Consider the following 26,241-nt stretch of genomic DNA (forward strand, 5'->3'; position numbering starts at 1 on the left):
GGGTTTTAATTATGGTAGCATGTATTAATTTCAAACTATAATGGCCAAAAGCTGAGAAATAATGATTTTTTAGCATTTCTTTCTTAATAATTCTGTTAAAATGGATTTAGAATAAATTAATTCTCAGCAAAATGTATCACCCAAAGAAAGTCTAATTGGTGGCGGAAAAAACAAGATATAGATCAATTCATTGTGATGAGTAGTGATAAAGTTATTGGCAAATGAATGGGAGGTGAAAGTTGCTCAGATGCAAAAAAAATCTCAACCCTGTGGGCTTAAAGGGGAACTGAAGAGAGAGGTATATGGAGGCTGTCATGTTAATTTCCTTTTAATCAATACCAGTTGCCTGGCAGCCCTGCTGGTCTATTTCTCTGCAGTAGTATCTGATTAAAACCAAAAACAAAAATGCAGCTAGTCTTGTCAGATCAGACTTATAAGTCTGAACCACTGAAACACCTGATCTGCTGCATGCTTGTTCAGGGGCTATGGCTAATAGTATTAGAGGCAGAGGATCAGCAGGGCTGCCGGGCAACTGGTATTGTCTAAAAGGAAATAAACATGACAGCCTCCATATACCTCTCTCTTCAGTTCCCCTTTAAGTGGTTAAATCAGCTCCACCACCTCTAGAGACAACTTTTCCTGTTGCACATATGGTAGCTATGACCCTACTCTCCAGGAAACTTGCGTAATAAGAGGTCTCAAGGATCCCAACTGTGCTTTTGCCAGTATTTTGGCAAAGTCTGGCTTGTCCAATGAATTCTATGTTGGGAAAAACAGTAATTGGAATTATGGGAGGGTGATTAGACTCCTGGAAAGTAAAATTACAAGAAGCTGCTAGTTTCTTGAAAACAATAAAAAAAAACAGATGATGGATGGCAACTTTAAGTTTAATCAGCTTCAAAATCCTCAAAATGGAAAAGGCTGTCTCACTTTTGCCAATTTTTTTTTTGGGGGGGGAGGGGGGGAATTAGCATTTTCTGCAGTATTCAGCATTATGCAATATATAATTAGGCACAGAGGATATGGTCCCTCTCTTCCTAATGTATTAGGAGGGGCCACCACACAGAACAAAAACAGCACCCCTTCCTCTTGGCTGTCCTCTAGGTAGTGCCGATTAAGCAATTACTATTTATTTATACTGGAAAGTGGCCAATAAGAAGAAAACAAAGGTTTCAGGCACACACTAAGTCCACGCTAGCACAGGAAAATCAGTGCAATCAACTGATGTTTCCATGAAGCGGGACAAAGGAGAGGCTGCTATGCTCATTCTGGGCCCAGGTCCAGTCCCTTCATCTAGCAACAGGGATGATGTCCAACTGCCGCCTGTTCCACAGGGGTGACAGGGGCACATGTTTCTAGCCCTTGAAGTTGTTTCGGCGGGTAAGTGGTTGAGCATTGAATGTGCACCATGGAGCTGTTGGAGTATATATAGAGGGGGTGAACAGGGGGACCCTGGTACTTATGGGCAGCGGCCCAAATGTAACTGCAATTTAATCATTTGGTTGGTTGATGAAGTCCTCCACTAGGTGTCAAACTCAATCAAGTAAGGGGCCAAAATCTAAAACTTAGCCTAACTAAGTTGTGGGCCAAATTGTTTATTAAGATTTAACATTTTGTAAGATCTTCTCGCCGCTCATGGCGACGCTGAGGCGCAAACCTCTGGGTCTCGGCGGGGCTCTGATGTCAGTGGAGCGCACGGTGCTCAGTTCCCATTGGCTAAGAGGCGGACGCGTCCTCAGTACGCGCTCCGCCGCTGTAAAAAGTGACAGCTTGTGTGTGTGGCGTGTCAGCTGACTTGCTGACACGCCGCAAGGTGATTGGGCACTTTGGATCCCTTTTTGTTTGACTGGGTAGTCCTTGTATAAAAGTAAGGTGAGTGCTCTCTGTCATCGCCCGTGATAGCCTCTACTGGGCTTGTTGCTGAGACTGCGCTCACAGCTGCTGATCTTGTGCCGACTTTGTCTGTATCTTGACCAAGCTTATTTGTAGATTGATCTCCTGTTGCCAACTTCTGCCTGTTCCTGACCACGCTCTCTGATTGGATTACCCGTTGCCAACTCTGCTTATTCCTGGATATCTTGATTGCTGCCTGGATCGACCCCTGCTTGTTTAAAGGTTTCTCCCATGACCTCTTCCTGGACTGACTTTGGATTGGATTGGCCACGTTATCTGAAAAGTGTTTGAACTGCCTACAACCTATCCTTTCCTTCCCTGCCTGTCACCACCTGGCTATCATCTGGATTGCCTCCACCCCCAGGCCTCAGGTGACTATATATCCAAGTACACTGTACTTATATTACTCATACTGCTTTGTTAGGTGAATATTATGTCAGTCTGTATGCTACATCTGCCTGCAGGGTATTGTAGAATTGTATTAGGTAGGAGTTTTGTGCAGGTGTTACGGCTGGGCTATAGGTCAGTCATATGGACATACAGCCTGACCTATAGTCATTGACCAGGCAAGCCTGACACATTTACTTAATAGTCTCAAACTAAGTGGTGTAACTATAGCAAACATGGAAGGCCAGCTCCTCTCCCCTCTGCAGAATAGCGAAGTGGAGCAGTTTGATAGTTACCTGCTCCATGGCTGTTTCAGCAGAAAAGCATCAAGATGAAATGTAGCCCAAGGCAAGATGCTAGCCACACGAGGGGGGCTTGGATGCCAAGTGGAGGCACCATGGTAATTTTCCTGAAGGGTCCTGTAGGTTGTTACTGCACCCCACCTCAAACTGGCAATGTTTGAACCAGAAACTTGGTCGCCAGCGTGCTCCTCTGGTTGGGAAGGCAGTGTGCTGTTGTTTTACTGCTTACAGTGATGCACATTTGAAGCTCTGGATGGCCATATGAAATGCAAGGATGGGCCGCATTCGGCCTGCAGACCTTGTGTTTGACACCTGTGCGCTAGGGGATTGGAATATTTGATGGATAGAACCTACAGGATATATTATATTAGTTCACTACTACTATCTATAAGCTACCTCATGTGCTATCCATATATCTATCAGCCCTCTTGGGAGATATGTTTTAGATTTTTGGGTGGGTTATACTCAGGTCACTCTATAGGTCTCAGGAATAGAGCCATATTTTATTAATTAGGAAGATTTGAGACTACTGGCTAAATAAATGGTTTAGTACTATAATACTCTCCTTAAGATGTCAGGCAACTTGGCAGACGATCGACTATCTGATTCAATAATTATAATCGAATTGGGTGAAAATCGGTGCCACCTAGTGCATGCCCGACCAGCAAAGCGACCAATTTCAGGAAGAATATTGGTCGCATTGTTGTTCGCCCATGCTGCAAGATGTCAGGCAAAAGTCGGTTGGTCGGGTGTGCGGTGGTATGGAAGCCGATTTCAGAACGAGCGATGAAACAATGAATAATCTGCCGCTTCTGCCGTAATGTATAAATGTGCTCTCCCCTGTGTGCATTTATACATTACCTGTCCTGTAGCAGCCTCCTCATGGCATCCGTCTATCTCTCCAGGCTCTAAAAGCCGCATCGTGTATACAGCTGTTAGAACCCAGAGAGATGGGCGGACACTGTTGAAGGCTGCCACACGACAGGTAATGTATAAATGCACACACTGGGGGGGGGCACATTTATACATTGGGGGGAAGCGGCAGGCTCAGCCGATTCCCTGACGATTTTATGATGAAATCCGACGGGAATCGGCCTGCAGTATATGGGCAGCTTTGACAAAGAGACAAATTTATCTCTACTCAGATTCGATTAGAGATAAATTTGTATCTTTGTCGAATCTGCCCAAAAGCTTCAGATGTATGGCTACCTTAACTTTATGTCTATATTGTTAGAGAGAAACTCTAACCTGCAGCTGTGAGTAATGAACTGCAACTGAACATGCACGGTTTCATATACAGTGCCTTGCAAAAGTATACACTCCCCTTGGGATTTTTTAATGTTTTGTTGCCTCACGACCGGGAATTAAAATAAATTGTTTGAGAGCTTTGCATTTCATTGACAGAGCATACCAACAACTTTGAAGGTGTATTATTTGGTTTATTGTGAAGCAGACAATAAATAGAACAAAATAACTGAAAACTCCACCATACATAGCTATTCACCCCCCTAAAGTTGGTACTATGTCTAATCACCTTTTTGTCATGATCGCTGCTGCAGCAGGTATTGCTGGAAGTAGTAGTGCTGCAGCTCAGGCAGTTCTGATCTCTTTCCATGCAAGCTGCATAGCTTTGTCTGCCTTTCCCTGCTGTCAGCTTGTGACTGATTATCAGTCACCTGTGTGGGAATCTGCATGTCTGCTCCCATTGGATGACCTCAGTATAAAGATCTGCTTCCTGCAGGACTCCTCGGGTTTTCATAGCTTCAGTTTAAGCCTGTCTTGCTGTCGCTTCAGCCCCCGATCGTGTTTCTTGTTCTAAAGATACTTTGCTGGTTTTGCATCATATATTGGTTCATTGCCCATATATATGCATACCAGCACGTTTATTATTTTCCTTGTATTCGTGTTACGTTGATACATCAGTGACGCTGATATATACGTACACGAACTGTTTATATCCTGTGTTCAGCTAGTCAGTTCTAGCACGTTTTGGTGGTTGCGCGTATCGTGATCCCCCGTGCTGAGCTAGTTATCCTGTTCCTGGTCCTGTTTGTGGATTGCGTTCATCTCTGTGTGGAGATAACGAATCCTTCTGAATCCTGTCCTGTTACCGTTTGTGGATTGCGTTCATCTCTGCGAAGAGATAGCGAATCCTTCTGAGTCCTGTTCCCTGTATCGTTCCAGTCCTAAGTCAGTGTTCCTGCTTATGTCATATATCGGTTCATTGCCGATATATACATATGTTAGTCAGACGTTACAAATAGTTTCATTGATAGCTGTAATTGTAATACGCTAGGAAATCATACTTATTGTATATTTATCTGTGTTACGTTCATCTATCTTGATCCTGCTATTTCCTGACTATCCTGTCCTGTCTTTGTGAGGCACGCCATCGCCGCTACGCATTGGCTGCCTCATTCCAGTCTGTCTTGTTGTGGACGCTTGCTGTCACTAAGTAGCGGCTAGCTAGCAAGCGTTCATTCTGTCTACCTGTCCTGATCTCCTCAGTTCTGGTTTATGCGCTCAGCGCTACTTTGCGCTGAGACGTTATAGCGAAAGCATTGTTTGTGGCTGTCGGATCTGCACCGGCTCTGTGCGCCACAATCTCCTTTTGGAGTCATTCCTTCCCTCCACTATACTAGGGATAGCCTGTTTCCTGGTGCTAGTGTGTGTACCTCCTCCACGTCAGCTCATGCGTTGCATGCTGACTGTGGAGAATACACCACCAAGCCTTACACTTTTGCGGCAATTTCAGCTGCAAATCCCTTTTGGATAAGTCTCTTTAAAAGAGAGCCAGAGGTGGGCTCAGAAAATATAAAAAAAAATAGGCTACCTGATCTGCAGGGCTGAGCGGATCAGGCAGCCGCAAAAACAGCCACTCCCCGCCGCTCCCGTGGGCCGCAATGGCTCACTTTCACTTGCATGACCCCTGGGTCACAACGCTGCACTGAGAGACTGTGTGTCTCTCATAGCGTGCAGGGAGGCGGGGGAGCAGCAAGAGGCGTGGCCAGGGGGAGAGAGCTGCCCAATGGCAGCTCAGGAAACACTGTAGGAACACCCCTGGCAGGCATTTTAAACAGGCAATTCCTCTCCCCTCTGAGTTAGCGACAAATCTTGTCGCTTAACTCGAGGGGCTATAGCGTGGCAGTGGGGGAGTAGAGAGAGGCGATTGGGGGACACAGAGCCATGTCATTAGGCAGAGAACATGGCTCAGTGTCCCATCTGCCCCCAAAGATCCACCTCGGGTTCTCTTTAAGTTTGCCACATCTTGCACTGGGATTTTTGCCCATTCCTTTAAAGAGGAGCTGTCAGCCATACTATCTCAGGAAAAAAAACAAATATATAAGTAGATAAATACTTGCTCTACTTACATAACGTATGTATTGCACTGTCCACGTTATGATTCCTGTGAATTTTATAAAGGAAAAGAGAAGAATCCTATTCTAGACAGTTTCCATATTTACTGTGGCTATTTTGAAGCCAGTCGTGATGTAATATCCGCCCTTAGTCTCCTCTGCCTGATTTGCCGCCTTTCACTATAGAAAGTGCATTGTTTCAACCTGAGAAATTTTGGCCAATCAGAGAGGAACAGAGGTGTGGGAGGGTAAAACAGGAGGGAAAGAGGCTTCAGCCAATCAGGCTGCTTTAGTTAAAGCGGAATATAACCCAGCATTTCAACTTTGCTCTAAAACACTATTTTCAGCATATTATATGCAACCAGCATTTATTTTTTACTAGACCAGCATTGGAAGGGTTACACACAGCTTTAAAGTTCCGAGGAGAGAAATGCAGACGCATCCGAAGTTTAGATAAATACATTTAAGTAAACACAATGTAACAAGTGGTGAATGTTACACACTTTCTGGCTGTCCTCCAGCTCCTGCACAGTCAGAGAGTGTGTAACATTCACCACTTGTTACATTGTGTTTACTTAAATGTATGTATCTAAACTTCGGATGCGTCTGCATTTCTCTCCACGGAACTTTAAAGCTCTGCGTGTAACCCTTCCAATGCTGGTCTAGTAAAAAAAAAAAAATGCTGGCTGCATATAATATTCTGTAAATGTTTTAGAGCAAAGTTGAAATGCTGGGTTATATTCCGCTTTAAGACTGAGGGGGAGTACAGAAGCAAAAAAAGACAACCCAGCATGCCCTGCAACTTCTCTTTTGTGTACCAAATTTTCTGTGTACCAAATAAGAGTCATATAAACTGGGGAATGATAATTTATCAACAAGAAAAGTAATAGTGATTTTAACTTCGGATTGCCTGGTTAGCATCCTTATTACTTGTTTACCAGATAAAAATAAAGAATTGATTTTTGATTTTATGCCCGACAGTTACACTTTAAGCAAAAGTGCTCCAGCTCCTTAATGTTTCACTGTTTTTTGCTTGGGAACAGCAATCTTCAAGTCTGACTACAGATTCTCTATTAGATTGAGGTCTGGACTTTAACTAAGCCATTCAAAGGCATTTGAATGTTTCCCCTTAAACCACTTGAGTGTTGCTTTAGCAATATGCTTCGGGGTCACTGTCCTGCTGGAAGGTGAACCTCCATCCCAGTCCCAAATCACTGAAAGACTGTCATAGGTTTTGCTCAAGAATATCCCTGTATTTAGCACCATTTATCTTTTCCTTGACTCGGACCAGTTTCCTAGTCCCTGTTGCTGAAAAACATCCCCACAGCATGATGCTGTCACCACCATGTTTCACTGTAGTGACGGTGTTCTTGGGGTGATGAGATGTGTTTGGTTTGTGCCAGACATAGCATTTTCCTGGGTGGTCGAAAAGTTTAATTTTAGTCTCATCTGGCCAGAGCACCTTCCTCCATACATTTGGGGAGTCACCCACATGCCTTTTGGCAAATTGAAACCATGCCTTCTTATTTCTAACTCTAAAATAAGGGCCCTTTTCCACTAGCAATCGCTAGCGTTCGCGCAAGTGCAGGAAAATTCCCAGCGATTGCGTTCACGATTTTGCTATGCAATGCACTGCATAGCAAAATCACGGCAAAGATCGATCCGCGGTGTAATCGCGTATGAGTCAAAATCGAATCGCGGTAGTGGAATTACCTACCGCGATTCCTATGTTAAAAAGCAAACCGTAGCGATTTCAAAATCACTAGCGGTTTGCGATTTTGCGATTCAGCATCGCAAACGCCGCTAAGTGGTGGCTTTTTTGAGTCACTCTTCCATAAAGCTCAGCTCTATGAAGTGTATGGCTTAACGTGGTCCTATGCACAGATACTCCAATCTCTGGTGTGGAACTCTGCAACTCCTGCAGGGTTACCTTCGGTCTCTTTGCTGCCTCTCTGATTAATGCCCTCCCTGCCTGGTCTGTGAGTTGTGGTGAATGGCCCTCTCTTGGCAGGATTGTTGTGGCACAATGTTCTTTCCATTTGAAGATGATGGATTTGATGGTGCTCGGGGATAGTCAATGTTTTGGATATTTTTTTATAACCCAAACCTAACTTGTACTTCTTAACAACTGTATCACAGTCTTAATTGAAGAGCTCTCTTGCTCTCTCTTGCTTAGTGGTGTGGAAGCCTCTGCGGCTTTTCTGAGGTGTGTTTATACTGACAGATCATGTGCCACTTAGATTGCACACAGGTGGACTTCATTTCACAAATTATGTGACTTTTGAAGGTAATTGGTTGTGCCAGGACTTTTAACAGGCTTCATAACAAAGAGGGGAAATACATATGCAAAGACCAATTTTCAAATTATAACTTTTTTTAATTTGTTTGTGTAAATATTTTTCTTATTTCACTTCACCATTTTTAGTGCCGATGCATCACATAAAATAATATTAAAGGAGCATTAATACTATAGTAATACTAATAATTATATAGTACTTTTTCAAGGCACTGCACATGTCCAGTTCCTGGTAACAGGTGATGTGTGGCATTTAGACGAATTAGGCATTAGTCAATACCTTCGTCTGGGGTGCAAGTGCTAAGGAAGTAGTGTGCATCCTCTCATTCAGTCCCCCCAGCATTTTCCTCAGCTTTCAGTCACGTGTTTACATCCATCTCTTACTGTAAAGGTGGCCATACATCAGGTGACTTGGCTGCCAATCAACCATCCAATTAGATTATTATAATCGAATTGGATAAAAATCAGTGCCGCCAAGTACATGCCTGACCGACAAAGCGACCAATTTCGGGATGGAAATTGGTGGTAATGTTGATCGCGCATGCTGCAAGATGTCGGGCCAAAGTTGGTTGGTCCAGTGTGTGGTGGTACAGTGGGCGATTTTGAAACGAGCGACGAAATGATGGATACACCGCCGCTGCCGCCATAATGGACGTAATGTAATTATACATTGGGGGCAACGGTGGGGGGGACACGGCGGGCTCAGCCGATTCCCTGAAGATTTCATGCTGAAATCGGACTTGGTCTGTAGTATATGGGCAGCTATGACTAGAGACAAATTTATCTCTAATCAGATACGATTAGAGATAAATTGGTCTCTTAGTCGAATCTGCCCATAATCGTCAGGTCTATGGCTACCTTTTCTGTATGTACTTTATCTCCCACCCTTGTGTTGGTGCAGAGTGTGGGGAGAAAGTGCTGGAACAGTGTTGTCTTACATGATGTGCATAATTACATCTTCTTTCACCTGACCCCACAGGACCCTGGGATAGAGACAGAAGGAAGGAGGGGCCATAACAGCATTGGAGCATGTAAAAGGAAAGTGGAGGCAGCCAGTACTCAATAAGACTGGCCCATGACAACCTTACATAAAAAGAACATAAAACTTAAAGTGTACCTAAACCCAAAAGTACTTTTTCAGCAAACACCTCACCAAGTTCCCTACTTTTAGTTCTCCCTATTGCACTGATTTTCGCTGCTCCTATATGGTTGCATCTGAATCGTTCTGTCTTCCTGCGCAGAGCGCCTGTAAAAGCAGGGATCTCCTTCTCTGCGCTCATGCACTGTTTACCTTCAGTGCACGAGCTGAGCGTGTTGATCTCAGGCGCACGGCCTTGCGGGGAACTGTGGGCGCATGCACGGAGCTGTGAAGGGGACGGCTGTGTGTCTTCTGTTAATATTATTATTATTATTATTTTTTATTTATATAGCGCCAACATCTTCCGTAGCGCTGTACATAGTACAAACAAATAATGGGGAACAAATATACATAAGAAATACAAGACACTGTACAGTCATGACATTGAATAGAATAAATACAGATACATACATAGTTGATATGTAGTTGGTACATGTACATATGTTAAAATAACAGCAGTATGAGAAACACTAGGAGGAGGTCCCTGCCCTTGCGGGCTTACAATCTAGAGGGTAGTGGGGAGGAAACAAAAGGGAAGGAAACACAAGGATTAGTGGGTAAGCCAGTGTGCCTTCAGTGCTGCCTATAGCAAATTATAGGCTTGTCTGAACAGGTGTGTTTTCAGAGTACATTTGAAGGTTTCCAGACTCGTGGCGTGACGAACCGGCTGAGAGAGAGAGTTCCAAAGGAGAGGGACAGCCCGTGAGAAGTCTTGGATGCGAGAGTGAGAGGAAGTGACTAGGCTGGAGGACAAAAGGGTCTCCTGTGAGGAACGGAGGGTTCCAGGCGGTCAGGTATCTGGAGATTAAAGAGGAAATGTATGGAGGCGATAGTTTGTGTAGAGCTTTGTATGCAAGTGTGAGAAGTTTAAACTGGATCCTTTGGGCAACTGGTAGCCAATGGAGGGATTGGCAGAGAGGGGCTGCCTCAGAGGATCTAGAAGAGAGGTGGATGAGACGGGCCGCAGAGTTTAGTAGGGATTGGACAGGTGCCAGTCTACTTTTTGGTAGACCACAGAGTAGTGTGTTGCAGTAGTCAAGTAGTTAATATGATGGATGATATCACTCTCCTGCATGCTGAAGTATGCTGGCGCGCAATAACAGTGATAGATGCTGGGGGGGGGGGTGACGGGGACACACAGTCACCACTCGTTGGTAGCGAGTGCGTGCGCATGGAGTGAGAGGTGAAAACAAGCCGCATGCGTACCTCATACAGGAGAGAGAGATCGGCGCTAAGTGCCTGTAACTCATCAACTGGCCAGTCGATGGGGAACACGATGGGGAACAATGGATGCAATTGCAGAGGACGGGGACAAATATAAAAGTGCAGACACTGCAGTAAGTGCTTGCTTTACCTCATAAATAAATTTCAATTTGATACCATAATTACATTGGTTTAGGTTTCCTTTAAAGCAGACTGCTAACAGAGAGCCGCAGCAGTCTGCAGTTCTCTGTGTACCACTACTATAATGCCTCTGGGCTCTGTAGGTCGCAGCAACAGAGAAGAGGATGCACTCTGTCGAATATTTGCAGGTTGGATATGCTACGGCTGTCCGGTAACCAGGTGATAAAATATCTCACAAAGGAAGAAGCCGGCACCATCCACATGTATTACGCTCCAAAACATCGTTCATCTGTGTGACAGTCTCATGTCTGGAATGAATTTAAAAAATAGCATAATACAAGTGGATGGCTCTGGCTTCTTCCTTTGTGGGCTCTGTAGGTCTTATAAGCAGAGATGTAGCGAACGGTTCCCGAACCGTTCGCCGGCGAACATCTCTGAATACGTGGGGCTTTTACTACTTCCAGGTCGCTCTGACCCGGAGTAGTACGCCTGCGCTGCCCGGCGAAGCGCGTCCTAGATTGCGCTCCTGTTGCCGGGCACTCTCTGCGCATGTGCGTGATGTCATGAACGACGTCACGCACATGCGCAGAGAGTGCCCGGCAACAGGAGCGCGATCTAGGACGCGCTTCGCCGGGCAGCGCAGGCGTACTACTCCGGGTCAGAGCGACCCGGAAGTAGTAAAAGCCCCAGAGATTTTCGCCGAGCGAACAGTTCGCAACATCTCTACTTATAAGCCCCATAAGTGACACAATTTTAAACTGAAACCTTATTTGGTGATCTCTGCGGAATGTTTATTTACTGATAGATCCAAATCCAGCATAAAATATATCTGGGATCCCAGAATGCACTGGGGAGAGAAATCTCCATAGCTAAACAGCCTAGGTTGTGACATCACTGCAAGGGCCGCCCTACATTCAATGTACAGCAATATATAGATATACAGGAAGTGTTTCTGATGATGAGACCATGAAAATTACAGTAAAACTGGTTTTCCTGAATAATTTACTGTGCTCTACTTTACAGCTCTACAGTGCTTTTTTAACATTTTAACATTGTAGCTAAGTGACAGAAAAGAAACATTGGGCATTGCATTAGCAGAGCCGGAGAGATGCCAGGTACATATAAATCAGTGACTGATCTATCATAAAGCTGTAATAAGAATCCACAGGGCACAGACAGCCACTTCAACTAGACCAACTGCTTCTGTACACAGGAACAGTCTACGGTTTCAGCTTTAGTGATTACTGGGAAGTCAAATAGGAATCTTGGAACTTAAAAAAAAAGCTGGCAGGAGAGGCTCCATCCATCTATACAGGTGGAAGAATCCTCTCCGTCAGTCTGGAACTTTATAGGGGTTATTCATTAGGGAAAATGCTGACCATAGCACTACTGAATGTGAAAAACCCCATTGAGTTGGATTTTAACTCTATAGGGGTAATTTACAAGCTGGACAAAATCTTTCATCTAGTAGTACAACCTGAAGGGCTTTTTTTTTACTTTGCCAAAATATTCAGTTGCTTGTGAAATTCATAAAACTGAATTCTTGCCAATCTGCTAAGCACACGGTTGCAATACATATGTCTCAGTCTTAAAGGGAAGGTTCAGGGAGGGTGCCTAAAAAATAAAAATCAATTTCCACTTACCTGGGGCTTCCTCCAGCCCGTGGCAGGCAGGAGGTGCCCTCGCCGCCGCTCCGCAGGCTCCCGGTGGTCTCCGGTGGCCGACCCGACCTGGCCAGGCCGGCTGCCAGGTCAGGCTCTTCTGCACTCCAAGGCCCGGCACTTCTGCGTCCCACGCCGGCGCGCTGACGTCATCGGACGTCCGCCGCGCTGTACTGCGCAGGCGCAGAACTACTGCGCCTGCGCAGTACAGCCCGGTGGACGTCCGATGACGTCAGCGCGCCGGCGTGGGACGCAGAAGTGCCGGGCCTTGGAGCGCAGAAGAGCCCGACCTGGCAGCCGGCCTGGCCAGGTCGGGTCGGCCACCGGAGACCACCGGGAGCCTGCGGAGCGGCGGCGAGGGCACCTCCTGCCTGCCACGGGCTGAAGGAAGCCCCAGGTAAGTGGAAATTGATTTTTATTTTTTTAGGCACCCTCCCTGAACCTTCCCTTTAAAGGGGCACTACAGCGAAAAACTGTAAAATTGTAAATATGTACAAACATATACAAATAATGCTGAACGGCTTGAGAAAGGTCGCATAGACCGAAACAGCAGGGCTGTCGCTGTTACAGATTGCTCATCATGCTGTTTTAAATAAGTTGTAGAAATCTGACAGATGTGACAGGGTTTGGACTAGTCCATCTCTTTATAGGGGATTCTCAGGGATATATTTATTTTCAAAAGCACTTAGTGAATGGCAGTTGCTCTGTCCAACTGCCAAAAAACTGTGTAGGGAGCAGAGAAGCCGGCCAGCATCTTTGTATAAATCCTTTTTAGGGAATACCTTTATAAAGAATAAAAGTCTTGCTGAGTATCCCCTATGAAGAGATGGACTAGTCCAAAACCTGTCACTTATGTACTGTAAGTGACAGCATCATAGGAGAAAAGTAATTTATGGCTCATTTTACTCTGGAAAAAACGTACTTCTTATTTGTCTATGTTTGCACATATTTTAAATTTTTAAATTTTTCGCCGTAGTGCCCCTTTAAGCTCTGAATACACATAAGATGTTTGTCATTTTAAGTAACCGGTCCTGACAATCTAACATGTGTAAAGGTGTTGTCTAACATCAGTGGCCTCCCATATAGCAATCACCCTTGCTGAAAATCCGAAGCTGATGGCTGTTGTAATATCCACTGTAATTAGCGGTCAGATTATACTATGGTCTAACACTAATTGAGCTCCACGGCGATGCTCAACTCTAAGGACCCCCATCGATGCCTAACTCTAAGAACCCCCTCCCCCCGGCAATGCCTGACTTTAAGATCCCCCCGTGATGATGTCAAACCCTAGAATCCCATTTCCCCATGCAATGTTTAACCTTAAGACCCCCTGCCAATACCTAACCCTAAGACACCCTTCCCTCCAAGCGTTAACTATCCTTAAGCCCCCCTTCGATGTCTAACCTTATACGCCAATAATATGGGTGCCGCTATAGGCGCCTATGTTAATAGTTGTGGATGGTGGCCACTACTGGCAATTTGGGTGTCAGAGGTGCCCAATAAAATAGCAGGTGCTGGGGACACCCACTGTACAAACTGCGGCTACAAGTAGTGGGCGCATAGCCACAGTTTGTATAGTGGGGAGCCCTAGGCAGTTTTGCGCTCGATATAATAGAACTGATTACTCAGCAGAGAGCTATGCAGCATGTCTGTATAATGATTATGGATAAACTATCACCTGACATTACCTCAAATGATTAGTTTAGGTGACAGTTATCTGCTATGTGTGTGGCTTTAGGATTCAAAAATCCATATCATACTGCATTGCCAGGTGGATGGCTTTATTTTTATTTGTCACAACGATAAAACAGAGGCGCCGATCGGGGTAAAACAATGTTAAAATGAATAAAAATGGTAGAAGTAGTACTCACCTCCCCATAGAAGATTCAACACGAATCTTATTCAAATTCAAAAAGCTGCTCCTGCTTTGCATATATGCTCGTTGCATATTTTGGAGTACTCTATTAAAGTTTTTGTTGCTAAAATTCGTGTTGAATCTTCTTCGGGGAGGTGAGTACTGCTTCCCCTATTTTAATTCTTTTTAAACCCTGATTGGCACCTCTGTTTCATTGTTGTAACAAATACTGAGTCCACCCGATGGAGAGGTTTACCCCTATTTTCTCCTGTCTACAGAGAGCGACATCTTAACATACCCCGAGGGGACGGGTTCAAGTTCCCCTAATGCTTATGAAGTGGTTGCCTAATGGTAACCTACACTTGTGAGTATAACTCTACGTTATTACTTCACTTCACACTGTCTAAAACATACTACACTTGTAAGGATCCCTCCTGCTGGTTGCAGTGGAGCTGCAGCCGAGCAGTTTTGATATTTCTGCCTGCATTTGGTTGCTTGGTTTTGTTTGCATTTGCCGTGAGGGTCATTGCTGTTTGCAAGTATACTGCAGTTCAGAGTAGCTCAGGATGTTGACATAAATCCAGCTAAGGCTGGCTGCAGTTGAACTGCAGTCAGACAGTCGTGGATTTCTTACATGCATGTGGTTGCATAATCTGGCATGCATTTGTAATGAGAGTTCTGTCCATTCCTAGACAGCTTGCAGCTTTCAATTAGTGTAGCACAGGATTGCATGATTACCATTCAGCTGTGTGGGAATTTGCATGTCAGTTTCCATTGGCTGATGTCCACATAAAAGCCTGCCTCTTATTCCAGACCTTGCCTGACATAGCATACAGCTTACCTGAGTTGTTGCTGGGTCCATGCTGTGAATGTGTATTTTGTATTGCTTTGCTTTGCATTACCTTGCCTGCCTGGATGGTCACTGCACCCGCGGGGGTGCAGTGGAGTCTTACTACCCTGCTAGCTCGTGACTGCCTTCACCACGTTTGTGACTGGTAGTTATCTTGCTTGCTCTGTTCCTGAGGACATGACTAAGGCAGCGGTTGCAATTAGTTACGCTCCTACCTGTTTGTCTTGGTTTGTATCTGTGTGGATGTTTGCTACTGCTACGCAAACATTCCTTCTGCCTGTCTGTTCCTGCTTGACCTATTTCCTGTGTACGTAACTATAGGCTGCGGTAGCTATTAGTTACGCCCTTACTTGTCTGTCTTGTTTAAGTCAGTGTGGATGCTTGCTATCATTGGGGCAGCAATTAGATTGGCGCGCATTCCGTCTGTCTCTCTATTGTCTGTCTTGTTACTCAGTCAGAGACTCAGGCGGTGGTCGCCCTGAGCAACCATTGCATCTTGTTCGCTAACAGCCAGTCTGTCTGTCGTCTGTCTTATTACTCAGATCAGAGGCTCAGTGCGGCGTCGCAATGAGCAACCATTGTGTCTTAAAAACAAGGAACACCAAGAGCCCCAATAGTGTAATATGTACTGGTAAATGGTTACTAGACAGAGTAAATATTAATACTCACAAACCAGGGTTACCATTAGGCAACCACTGTAAAAGCAGGTGGGGAGATTTTCCTGACCCCACTCAGGAATAAGAAGTCGCTCTCTGTAGACGAGAAAAAGGGGGTTCAACCCTCCAGTCAGGGTGGACTCAATATTATGCAGGAGAACAGAGGCGCCAAAAGGATAAGAGGAAGCTAAATGAGCTTAAAAAAACAAATTCTTGGTAAACAGAGGAGGTAGTGGTGGACTTACCTCCTCCAAGTAGACACACAACGACTGTAGTAAAGACAGTCAATATATTTTATTTATGAACTCCAAATATGCAACGCGTTTCACAGGTTTGATCCCGCTTCTTCAGGCACAGTGGTGCCTGGCTCTTCTACTGACCACATATACTATTGCTCAATATGCTACTATATGCTACAAATGAGCCTTGTCTACTGCAGTTAGAGATAAAATAACTATATCTTCGCTGCCTGGAGGGCTCACTCTGTAACAATGATAAGGACCCCAGGAGAAAATGAAAGTAAACATATTAACCTTTTCCGAAACATAAAAGTTTTTACCTTTATAAGCTTGCAGCAGATGGACAATTTTGCCTGCAGTTCTGCTTTAAGACAAATAATAAAGCAAAAAGTACTATTAATAAAGAAAAATAGCAAAACACATGAGTAGCCATATAGCCCTCCCACAGCACCCTAATTTGTCGGGCTACATGTATAATTATTTATAATTTCCCATTTTATTTTCTTTATTATAGTGTCCTCAGTTAAAACACCCACTGTTATTACACTCTACATTAGAAGCCCCTACCTAGATATTGCTGATATTTTAAATATCGGTGAATTCTCACTCCCAAACATAGCTGCGGCTGCTCTAAGTGTACCCCTCCCTGCACCAGTTACAATGCCCCAGTGATGCTCCCCCTGCACAGCACTTCCCTCATGTAGTGATCCTCCAGTAGCTTTTCCTCATACAGTGCTCTCCTTAGTAGTGCTTACAATGCTCCCTCATAAAGTGATCCCTCCATTAGTACTCTCCCATACCGTGCTCTCCAATACAGCAATACCCACAGTAATACCCCCCACCCCCATACCGTGTTCCCTTCATTTGGTGATTCCCCTAAGGCTCCCTGCACACTGCAAATCCATTTTGCGATTCTGATTTTCCCTGAATACATTAAACAGAAAGACGGATCAAAAAAATGCAGCATGCAGTAAAAGTTAAAAATCGGAATCGGATGTAAAAACTGATTAAAAAGCGGAATCGGAATCGCATGCAGTGTGCAGGGAGCCTTATAGTGATCCTCCATATACTGATTCCCCCCATAGTGCTCAACAATACAGTAATCCTTTTATATGGTGATTCCCCCCAGTAGTGCTCCCCATAGTAATGATTTCCACCATAGAATGCTCTCCCATACAGTAGCCCTCCCAGTAGCGCACTGTGCTCCCCTTAAATGGTGATTTCCCTAGCATTTGCCCATATAGTGAGTCTTCATGTACAGTGCTGCCCATGATTATTCATTCCCCTTTTGACTTAAAGTCACTTTTATTCAACCAGCAAGTAATTTTGTGACGGGAAATGACATAGGTGTCTCCCAAAATATAATAAGACGGTGTACAAGAGGAATTATTGTGGCAAAAAGCAGGGCTGTGGAGTCGGTCCAAAAATCCACCGACTCCGACTCCTCAGTTTAGGATTCCACCGACTCCGACTCCTCGACTCCTCTAATTTGCATATTACAATTTTGTTGATTAACAGTATGTAACATGAAATTTGTCTCTTAACCACCCTGGCGTTCTATTAAGATCGCCAGGGTGGCTGCGGGAGGGTTTTTTTTAAATAAAAAAAAAACTATTTCATGCAGCCAACTGAAAGTTGGCTGCATGAAAGCCCACTAGAGGGCGCTCCGGAGGCGTTCTTCTGATCGCCTCCGGCGGCCAAAAGTGACACGGAAGGCTGCAATGAGCGGCCTTCCGTGTTTTGTTTACTTCGTCGCCATGGCGACGAGCGGAGTGACGTCATGGACGTCAGCCGACGTCCTGACGTCAGCCGCCTCCGATCCAGCCCTTAGCGCTGGCCGGAACTATTTGTTCTGGCTGCGCAGGGCTCAGGCGGCTGGGGGGACCCTCTTTCGCCGCTGCTCGCGGCGGATCGCCGCAGAGCGGCGGCGATCAGGCAGCACACGCGGCTGGCAAAGTGCCGGCTGCGTGTGCTGCTTTTTATTTCATGAAAATCGGCCCAGCAAGGCCTGAGCGGCACCCTCTGGCGGTAATGGACGAGCTGAGCTCGTCCATACCGCCCGGCTGGTTAACTGCCAACGCTTAGGAATTTTACAAGACAACTGAAGTGAGAAGGATATGTAGACTACTATATTTATTCCCTTTAGACTAAAACTAGTCCTTGGTAAGAGTACTTGTAAAAGGTACAAACCGGAACAAAGAACATCTATCAGGCCCTAGGCAATGTAAGTGTGGGTACATGTAAGAGTGATGTGCAGGTACTCTGCAGGGGAATGAGGAGATTCTTCCTCTATTACACATTCTTCATGCACAATCTGAACAAGGTTTATGGGTGACAGACAACACCTCTGTGTTCAATGTGCACAGCATTCTCAGTGGATTCCCTGCAGCTCTGTGGGGAGTGCATATGTAGAGTATAGTACTACTGTGTAACAAAGTAAACCTGAGACAGATTGAATTAAAGTTTTATACATACCTGGGGCTTCCTCCAGCCGCCTTCAGGATAATCAGTCCCTTGTTGTCCTCCTCCACCACCTGGATCTTCTGCTATGAGTCCAGGTACTTTAGCCAGTCGGGCGTAGTGCGCATGCACACACTCCGCCGCCAGGAGCATACTACACCTGTGCAGCACTATTGTGCAGGTGCAAAATGTTCCTGGCTGTGGGAGTGGCATGCGGCCGGACAGCGCTGACTGGCTGAATTACCAGGACTCATAGCAGAAGATCCGGGTGGTGGAGGACAGCGAGGGACTGATTAGCCTGAAGGGGGCTAGAGGAAGCCCCAGGCAGACCCGTTTCTAGGGGCCGTGCAGCCGTGCGGCAGCCCTGAGCGCAGACAGCCAAAGGGCGCTGTGAACTCTCCCTCCCTCTCCCCAGGGGACTGCAAAGTAATTAGTTCAGGGAAGCACTGTATACAGCTACACTGACTGGCCAGGGGGGAAGGGGGGCAATCTCCCCCCAGGCCACATTTCATTCAGTGATTTAGGGCAGGTCTGGTGTCTGGTGTATTTGGGTTTGTTGTAAGGCAATGTGAAACTTGAGGCTAGCTGATAAAAGTGCAATCAGAAGACAGGCAAGCTGGCAAATATACACAGCATGAATGATGCAGAGCTTGCCTGAAGGGTCTGTGGGCAAACATCTGTCTGGTCTCTCCCCATTGTTATTATGACTGCATGTGTGGGTAAGGTGTTATACAAGTTGAAAAGTTTTTGACAGTCCCTAGACTCCAGGAGGGCTGCTTTCTGACTTGTGTGAGGGACTGTCAGGGACAGGAGTCCTATGATAGGCAAGTAGTCTCTGTGTGATGTGCAATACAGATAAGCTCTCTGCTCCATCTCAGGCTATTCTCAATTTCTCTCCACTCCTCTGGGCTAGTGCACGCAAAAATCGCAATAGCAATCGCTAGCAATTTGTGAGTGTGATTTTGTGAAGCGATTTTCAGAGCTATTTTTTAATGAATTGCTCCAAAAAATGCTACACACTGCATGTAGCATTTTTTGGAGCAATTCATAAAAAAAAAAAACGTTTTGAAAATTGTTTCACAAAATCACACTCACAAATTGCTAGCGATTGCTATTGCGATTTTGGCGTGCACTAGCCCAGAGAGAGGAGGAGTGGAGAGAAATTGAGAATAGCCTGAGATGGAGCAGAGAGCTTATCTGTATTGCACATCACACAGAGGCTACTTGCCTGTAATAGGACTCCTGTCCCTGTCAGTCTCTCACACAAGTCAGAAAGTAGCCCTCCTGGATTCTAGGGACTGTCAAAAACTTTATCTTGTATAACACCTTACCCACACATGTAGTCATAATAACAATGGGGAGAGACCAGACAGATGTTTGCACACGGAGCCTCCAGGCAAGCTCTGCATCATGCTGTGTATATTTACCAGCTTGCCTGTCCTCTGATTGCACTTTTATCAGCTAGCCTCAAGTTTCACATTGCCTTACAACAAACCCCAATACACCAGACACCAAACCTACCCTAAATCACTGAATAAAAGGTGGCCTGGGGGGAGATTGCCCCCCTGGCCAGTCCGCCCCTGAACTATACTGGATACCTATACTGGAGGCACCCACCTGGCTAATCTATACTGGGGGCAATTATACTGGGGCACCTATGCCTGGCTACCTATATTGGGGGGACCTATAGCCCACTACCTATACTGAGTGCAACTAGACCTAGCTAACATATACTGCAGGCACCTATACCTGGCTCCGGCACGGGGGGGGGGGGGGGGGGGGCGCAATTTTTACACTCTCGCACTGGGTGCATTTTAGCCTAGAAACTGCCCTGGCCCCAGGTATGTATAAAACTTTACTTTTCATCCATCTCAGGTACCCTTTAATTTGTAGTCACCAAACCAAATTTTAACAACATATCAAATTATTTGATTTCATCAGCAAAGGGAGTGCATACATTTGCATAAATCAGCATCAGTGCAGAATTATTTCCATCTCATTGACCATCTCTATTAGTGACACGGCTACACATCAGGCTTTATTCTTACAGCATAGATGTTATTTACTATATATAAGAGATTCCTGTGTACACATCATACTGTATATACAGTCACAATCAGATATGTATATCTGACCTTAAAAATACGGGGACTGCTTTATTGAAGCAGCACAAGTAACTAATTTTGATTGGTTTATTTCATTTTTTGTGGACTAAGCATAGCTATTACTGTATATATACTGTATATATACATTATTTTTAATGACTATTATCTGAGAAATAGAACATTTTATCATATTTTCTATTTTAATTACAGTAACAAATTCATTAGGAGTCAGAGTCTGAGCATTTTTTCCCGACTCCAGGCACCCAAAATTGCCCGACTCCACGACTCCGACTCCACGACTCCGACTCCACAGCCCTGGCAAAAAGTGTCCAGTCCAAAATTACGTTAATGTTGTTGTCTGTTAACCATTTCTTCACCACACCACTTTTGCTGTGTGTTTTGGGTCATTGTCATGCTAAAATGTCCACTGGTGCCCAAGGCAGGGGCGAAGCAATATCCATAGTAGCTGCTATGGGGCCCTGGAGCAGAGGGGGCCCAGGTGGCTTGATGTATTCACTATTAACTTTCTTGTGTTTTTCCACCTTGTGACTATCAGTGCTCCAGGAAAGTATGCAGTGTAGATTGCACAAGAATGTGAATTGGCATTTAACTCATATCCATAGGGTACAGGTGGCATAGCTAAACAGAGCCTACATCTAAGGGCCCCATGAAAGTTTTTCTATGGGGCCCCATAATCTCTAGCTATGCCACTGGTGCCCAAGACCAAGTTCCTCTGCAGACTGCCTGTTGTTGTCGTTGAGAATCCTCATGTATTGCTCTTTTTTCATGGTGCGTTTACTGTGATTAGGTTGCCTGGTCCATTGGCTGAAAAAACAACACCAAAGCATTAGGTTCCCACCAACATGTCTGACAGTGGGGATGGTGTTCTTTGGGTTGAAGGCTTCTCCTTTTTTACGCCAAATGAAGGAAACATCATTGTGACGAAACAATTCAATTTTTGTTTCTTCTGACCGTAACACAGAAGACCAGAAGTCTTCTTTGTCCAGATGAACATTTGAGAAGGCCAAGTGAGCTTTTGTGTGCCTTATCTGGAGAAGTGGCATCCTCCTTGGTCTACATCTGTGGAACCCAGCAGTGTGCAGTGTCTGTTGGATTGTCTGCCTTTGCCACCAGACATTGCCACTAACAGAGCCCAGATTCACCAGGATGGACTTGGTGGTGATCCTTGAATTCTTTTTCACCTCTCTCACTATCCTCCTGGCTAGCACAGGTGTCACTTTTGACCACGTCCTCTGAGATTTTCCACAGTGCAGAAAATCTTGTATTTTTTAATAATTCTTTGCACTGTAGCCACTGGAACTTGAAAACATTTAGAAATGGCCTTGTAGCCCTTTTTCTGACTTGTGAGCAGCCACAATGCACAGCCACAGGTCCTCGCTGAGCTCCTTTGTCTTAGCCATGACTGTCCACAAACCAGCTGCAGAGAGCTGCTGTTTTTCACCTGTTGAGTTGATTAAAACAGCTGTTCCTAGTTAATCATTGTAATTAGGATGCTTTAAAACAGCTTACACTATTTCCAAGCGTATAGAACTTAGGATTTTCCCCCAGACTGTGGCCCAGTGCACACCAAAACCGCTAGCAGATCGTCAAAACGCTAGCGGTTTTGGGAGCAGAGAACAGATATTTGGCCGGGTGCACACCAAGCGGATTTTGTATGCGATCCACCAGCCGCATCAGCCAGTGAAAACGCTTGGCTATTGTATTTCAATGTGTGGTGCACACCGGCGGTTTGAGGTTTTTTAGCAAACCGCAAACGCGCAGCAGGAGGCGCGTTTGCGGCTTGGCAACCTCAAACCGCCGGTGTGCACCATCCCATTGCAATACAATAGCCAAGCATTTTTCCAGGCGGATGTGGCGGGTGGATCACTCCAAAAACCGCTCGGTGTGCACTGGGCCTGTGACAGTTTGTGAAGGGTATGAATAATTTTGGACTGGCCACTGCTCAAATGTAAATAAAAGCTGAGAATTCCCCCCCCCCCCCTCCCAATAATGCCTCTTGTACGTTGTCTTATTATATTTTGGTAGATACCTATGTCATTTTCCATCAAAAAATGACATGCTGGTTGAATAAAAGTAACTTTAAGTCTACTTTTGCCAGGGGTAAGAATAATTAAGGGCAGCACTGTACCTGATACGGGGGCATTTAAAAATATTATACATACCTAGGGCTTCCTCCAGCCCCCTCCAGGCTGGTTGCTCCCTCACCACCCTCCTGTGCCACCTGGATCCTCCGCAATTCGCCCCCGAAAGCCCTTCAGTTGGGGCCAGTCAGTGCAGATGCAGTGCAGATGCAGTCCAGATGCGCGCATGCATGGGAGAAGGGAGCATGATGGGGTACTAGTGCGGTCAGGGTTCGCATGCACAGTACGCCCAAGACTGGAGGACTTTATGGCCAAATTGCAGAGGATCCAGATGGTGCAGGAGGATGGCAAGGAAGCGTGGAGGTGGCTGGAAGAAGCCTCAGATATGTATAATTATTAAATTCCCCAGTCTCAGGTTCTCTTTAAAACACACCTTTCACATTTTGATGAGAAATAGGGACACAGTTAGGACAGTGTATATGTAAAAAAGGCGCTCACTAAAAACGGTGTCACAAATAGCCACTAGTACAATATTGGTAAAGTTACCAATATTCTACTACTTAAATCCAAGTAAAATATTGGTAATCTTTACTGATGCTTTGCTGTGACCTAACCTAAACCTATTCTTACACAGAACCCTCCCTCTACCAATACACTGCGAGGCAGAGAGAGATACGCAAGATCAGGCACACAGAAATGCAGCTGATGAGTTATTTGCACACTTTATTTGAAGCTACCATATATTTCTGCTTCCTATCATTCTGAACATGGTTTACTCACAGAATTACAGCCAGTGAAGATTGTTTCTGTATGCTGGATGTACTGGACACAATCCTCCATAGTAATGGCCACTGTGAAAACTGTTCTCTGTTAATGTCATGCATTTTGGTCGTACCAATGGTCTAGCACCATACAAAATAAATGGGATACAGTTGGGAACATCAAACTTGGAGAAGGACTTAGGAGTACTCATCGACAACAAGTTAAATAATCGTACTCAATGCCAAGCCGCTGCAGCTAAAGCGAACAAAATTTTGGGATGCATTAAAAGGGAAATAAAAACTCGAGATGCTAGCATAATATTGCCCCTGTTTAACTCTCTAGTAAGGCCACATCTGGAATATGGAATTCAGTTCTGGGCACCACATTACAAAAAAGATATTGCAGTTTTAGAGCAGGTGCAGAGACGAGCTACAAAATTGATACGTGGGATGGAAGGTCTCGCTTACCAAGAAAGGTTAGATAAACTGGGTTTATTTAGTCTAGAGAAAAGACGCCTTAGAGGAGATCTAATTAACATGTATAAATACATTAGAGGGCAATATAATAGCTTGGCGGATGAGCTTTTTGTCCCTAGGCCTTCTCAAAGGACTAGAGGACATGAGCTGCGCATGGAGGAAAAACGTTTTAGCCATTTATTTAGGAAAGGGTTCTTTACAGTAAGAGTGGTTAAGATGTGGAATGCATTGCCACAGGAAGTCGTTATGGCAAACTCTATGCCTGCATTTAAAGGGGGCTCAGATGCTTTCCTTGCGTTGAAAGACATCCATGGCTACAATTACTAGGTTATGCCTAATGATGTTGATCCAGGGATTTTATCTGATTGCCATCTGGAGTCGGGAAGGAATTTTTCCCATTTGGGGCTAATTGGACCATGCCTGGTGGGGTTTTTTTCGCCTTCCTCTGGATCAACAGGGGTATGTGGGGGACGGGCTGGAGTTGTACTTTGTACTGGTTGAACTCGATGGACGTATGTCTTTTTTCAGCCAAAATAACTATGTAACTATGTAATGTCATATTTTCGTCACATAAAACAAGAAAATATGAAAAAAAAGCCTTTGTATTGCTATTTGCTAGTAATTACTGGAATATATATGTGGCATTTAGAATTTTAGTTAACTTTGATCCTTTAACTCCCCTTCCCCCAGAGTCTAACCTTAACCCCCAAGGACACCCTACATACATTCCTAGCACTTGTCACTAAAGACCCCTGCCTCTTAACCCTCAATATTTTTAACACCATATACAATGGTTTGCAAAAGTGTTCGGCCCCCTTGAAGTTTTCCACATTTTGTCATATTACTGCCACAAACATGAATCAATTTTATTGGAATTCCACGTGAAAGACCAATACAAAGTGGTGTACACGTGAGAAGTGGAACAAAAATCATACATGATTCCAAACATTTAAAAAAACAAAATAACTGCAAAGTGGTGTGCGTGATATTATTCAGCCCCCCGAGTCAATACTTTGTAGAGCCACCTTTTGCTGCAATTACAGATGCCAGCCTTTTAGGGTATGTCTCTACCAGCTTTTGCACATCTAGAGACTGAAATCCTTGTCCATTCTTCTTTGCAAAACAGCTTCAGCTCAGTCAGATTAGATGGACAGTTTGTGAACAGCAGTTTTCAGATCTTGCCGCAGATTTTTGATTGGATTTAGATCTGGACTTTGACTGGGCCATTCTAACACATGGATATGTTTTGTTCCCATGGATATGTTTTGTTCCATTGTTGCCCTGGCTTTATGTTTAGGGTTGTTGTCCTGCTGAAGGTGAACCTCCGCCCCAGTCTTAAGTCTTTTGCAGACTCCAAGAGGTTTTCTTCCAAGATTGCCCTGTATTTGGCTCCATCCATCTTCCCATCAACTCTGACCAGCTTCCCTGTCCCTGCTGAAGAGAAGCACCCCCAGAGCATGATGCTGCCATCACCATATTTGACAGTGGGGATGGTGTGTTCAGAGTGATGTGCAGTGTTAGTTTTCTGCCACACATAGTGTTTTGCATTTTGGCCAAAAAGTTCCATTTTGGTCTCATCTGACCAGAACACCTTCTTCCACATGTTTGCTGTGTCCCCAACATGGCTTGTGGCAAACTGCAAACGGGACTTCTTATGCTTTTCTGTTAACAATGGCTTTCTTCTTACCACTCTTCCATAAAGGCCAACTTTGTGCAGTGCACGACTAATAGTTGTCCTATGGACAGATTCCCCCACCTGAGCTGTAGATCTCTGCAGCTCGTCCAGAGTCACCATGGGCCTCATGACTGCATTTCTGATCAGCACTCTCATTGTTCGGCCTGTGAGTTTAGGTGGAGGGCCTTGTCTTGGTAGGTTTACAGTTGTGCCATACTCCTTCCATTTCTGAATGATCGCTTGAACAGTGCTCCGTGGGATGTTCAAGGCTTTAAAAATCTTTTTGTAGCCTAAGCCTGCTTTAAATTTCTCAATATCTGTATCCCTGACCTGTCTAGTGTGTTCTTTGGACTTCATGGTATTGTTGCTCCCAATATTCTCTTAGACAACCTCTGAGGCTTTCACAGAGCAGCTGTATTTGTACTGACATTAGATTACACACAGGTGCCCTCTATTTAGTCATTAGCACTCATCAGGCAATGTTTATGGGGAACTGACTGCACTTAGACCAAAGGGGGCTGAATTATTACGCACACCCCACTTTGCAGTTATTTATTTGTAAAAAAAATGTTTGGAATTATGTATGATTTTCATTTCACTTCTCACGTGTACACCACTTTTGTATTGGTCTTTGACGTGGAATTCCAATAAAATTGATTCATGTTTGTGGCAGTAATATGACAA

General features: G+C 44.8%; 1 long non-coding RNA gene across 6 annotated transcripts in view; it reads right to left on the reverse strand.

The window, feature by feature from the left end:
- The window catches only part of LOC137542184 (uncharacterized), a 126,219-nt gene that overhangs the window by 98,955 nt on the left and 1,023 nt on the right, over positions 1-26,241 (reverse strand). For all 6 annotated transcript variants that reach the window (XR_011025371.1, XR_011025369.1, XR_011025370.1 and 3 more), the window contains exon 2: positions 16,298-16,338. This is a non-coding gene — a long non-coding RNA (uncharacterized lncRNA). The remainder of the gene's footprint in view (positions 1-16,297; positions 16,339-26,241) is intronic.

Source organism: Hyperolius riggenbachi, chromosome 12, assembly GCF_040937935.1.
Source record: "Hyperolius riggenbachi isolate aHypRig1 chromosome 12, aHypRig1.pri, whole genome shotgun sequence".
NCBI classification, from domain to species: Eukaryota; Metazoa; Chordata; class Amphibia; order Anura; family Hyperoliidae; genus Hyperolius; species Hyperolius riggenbachi.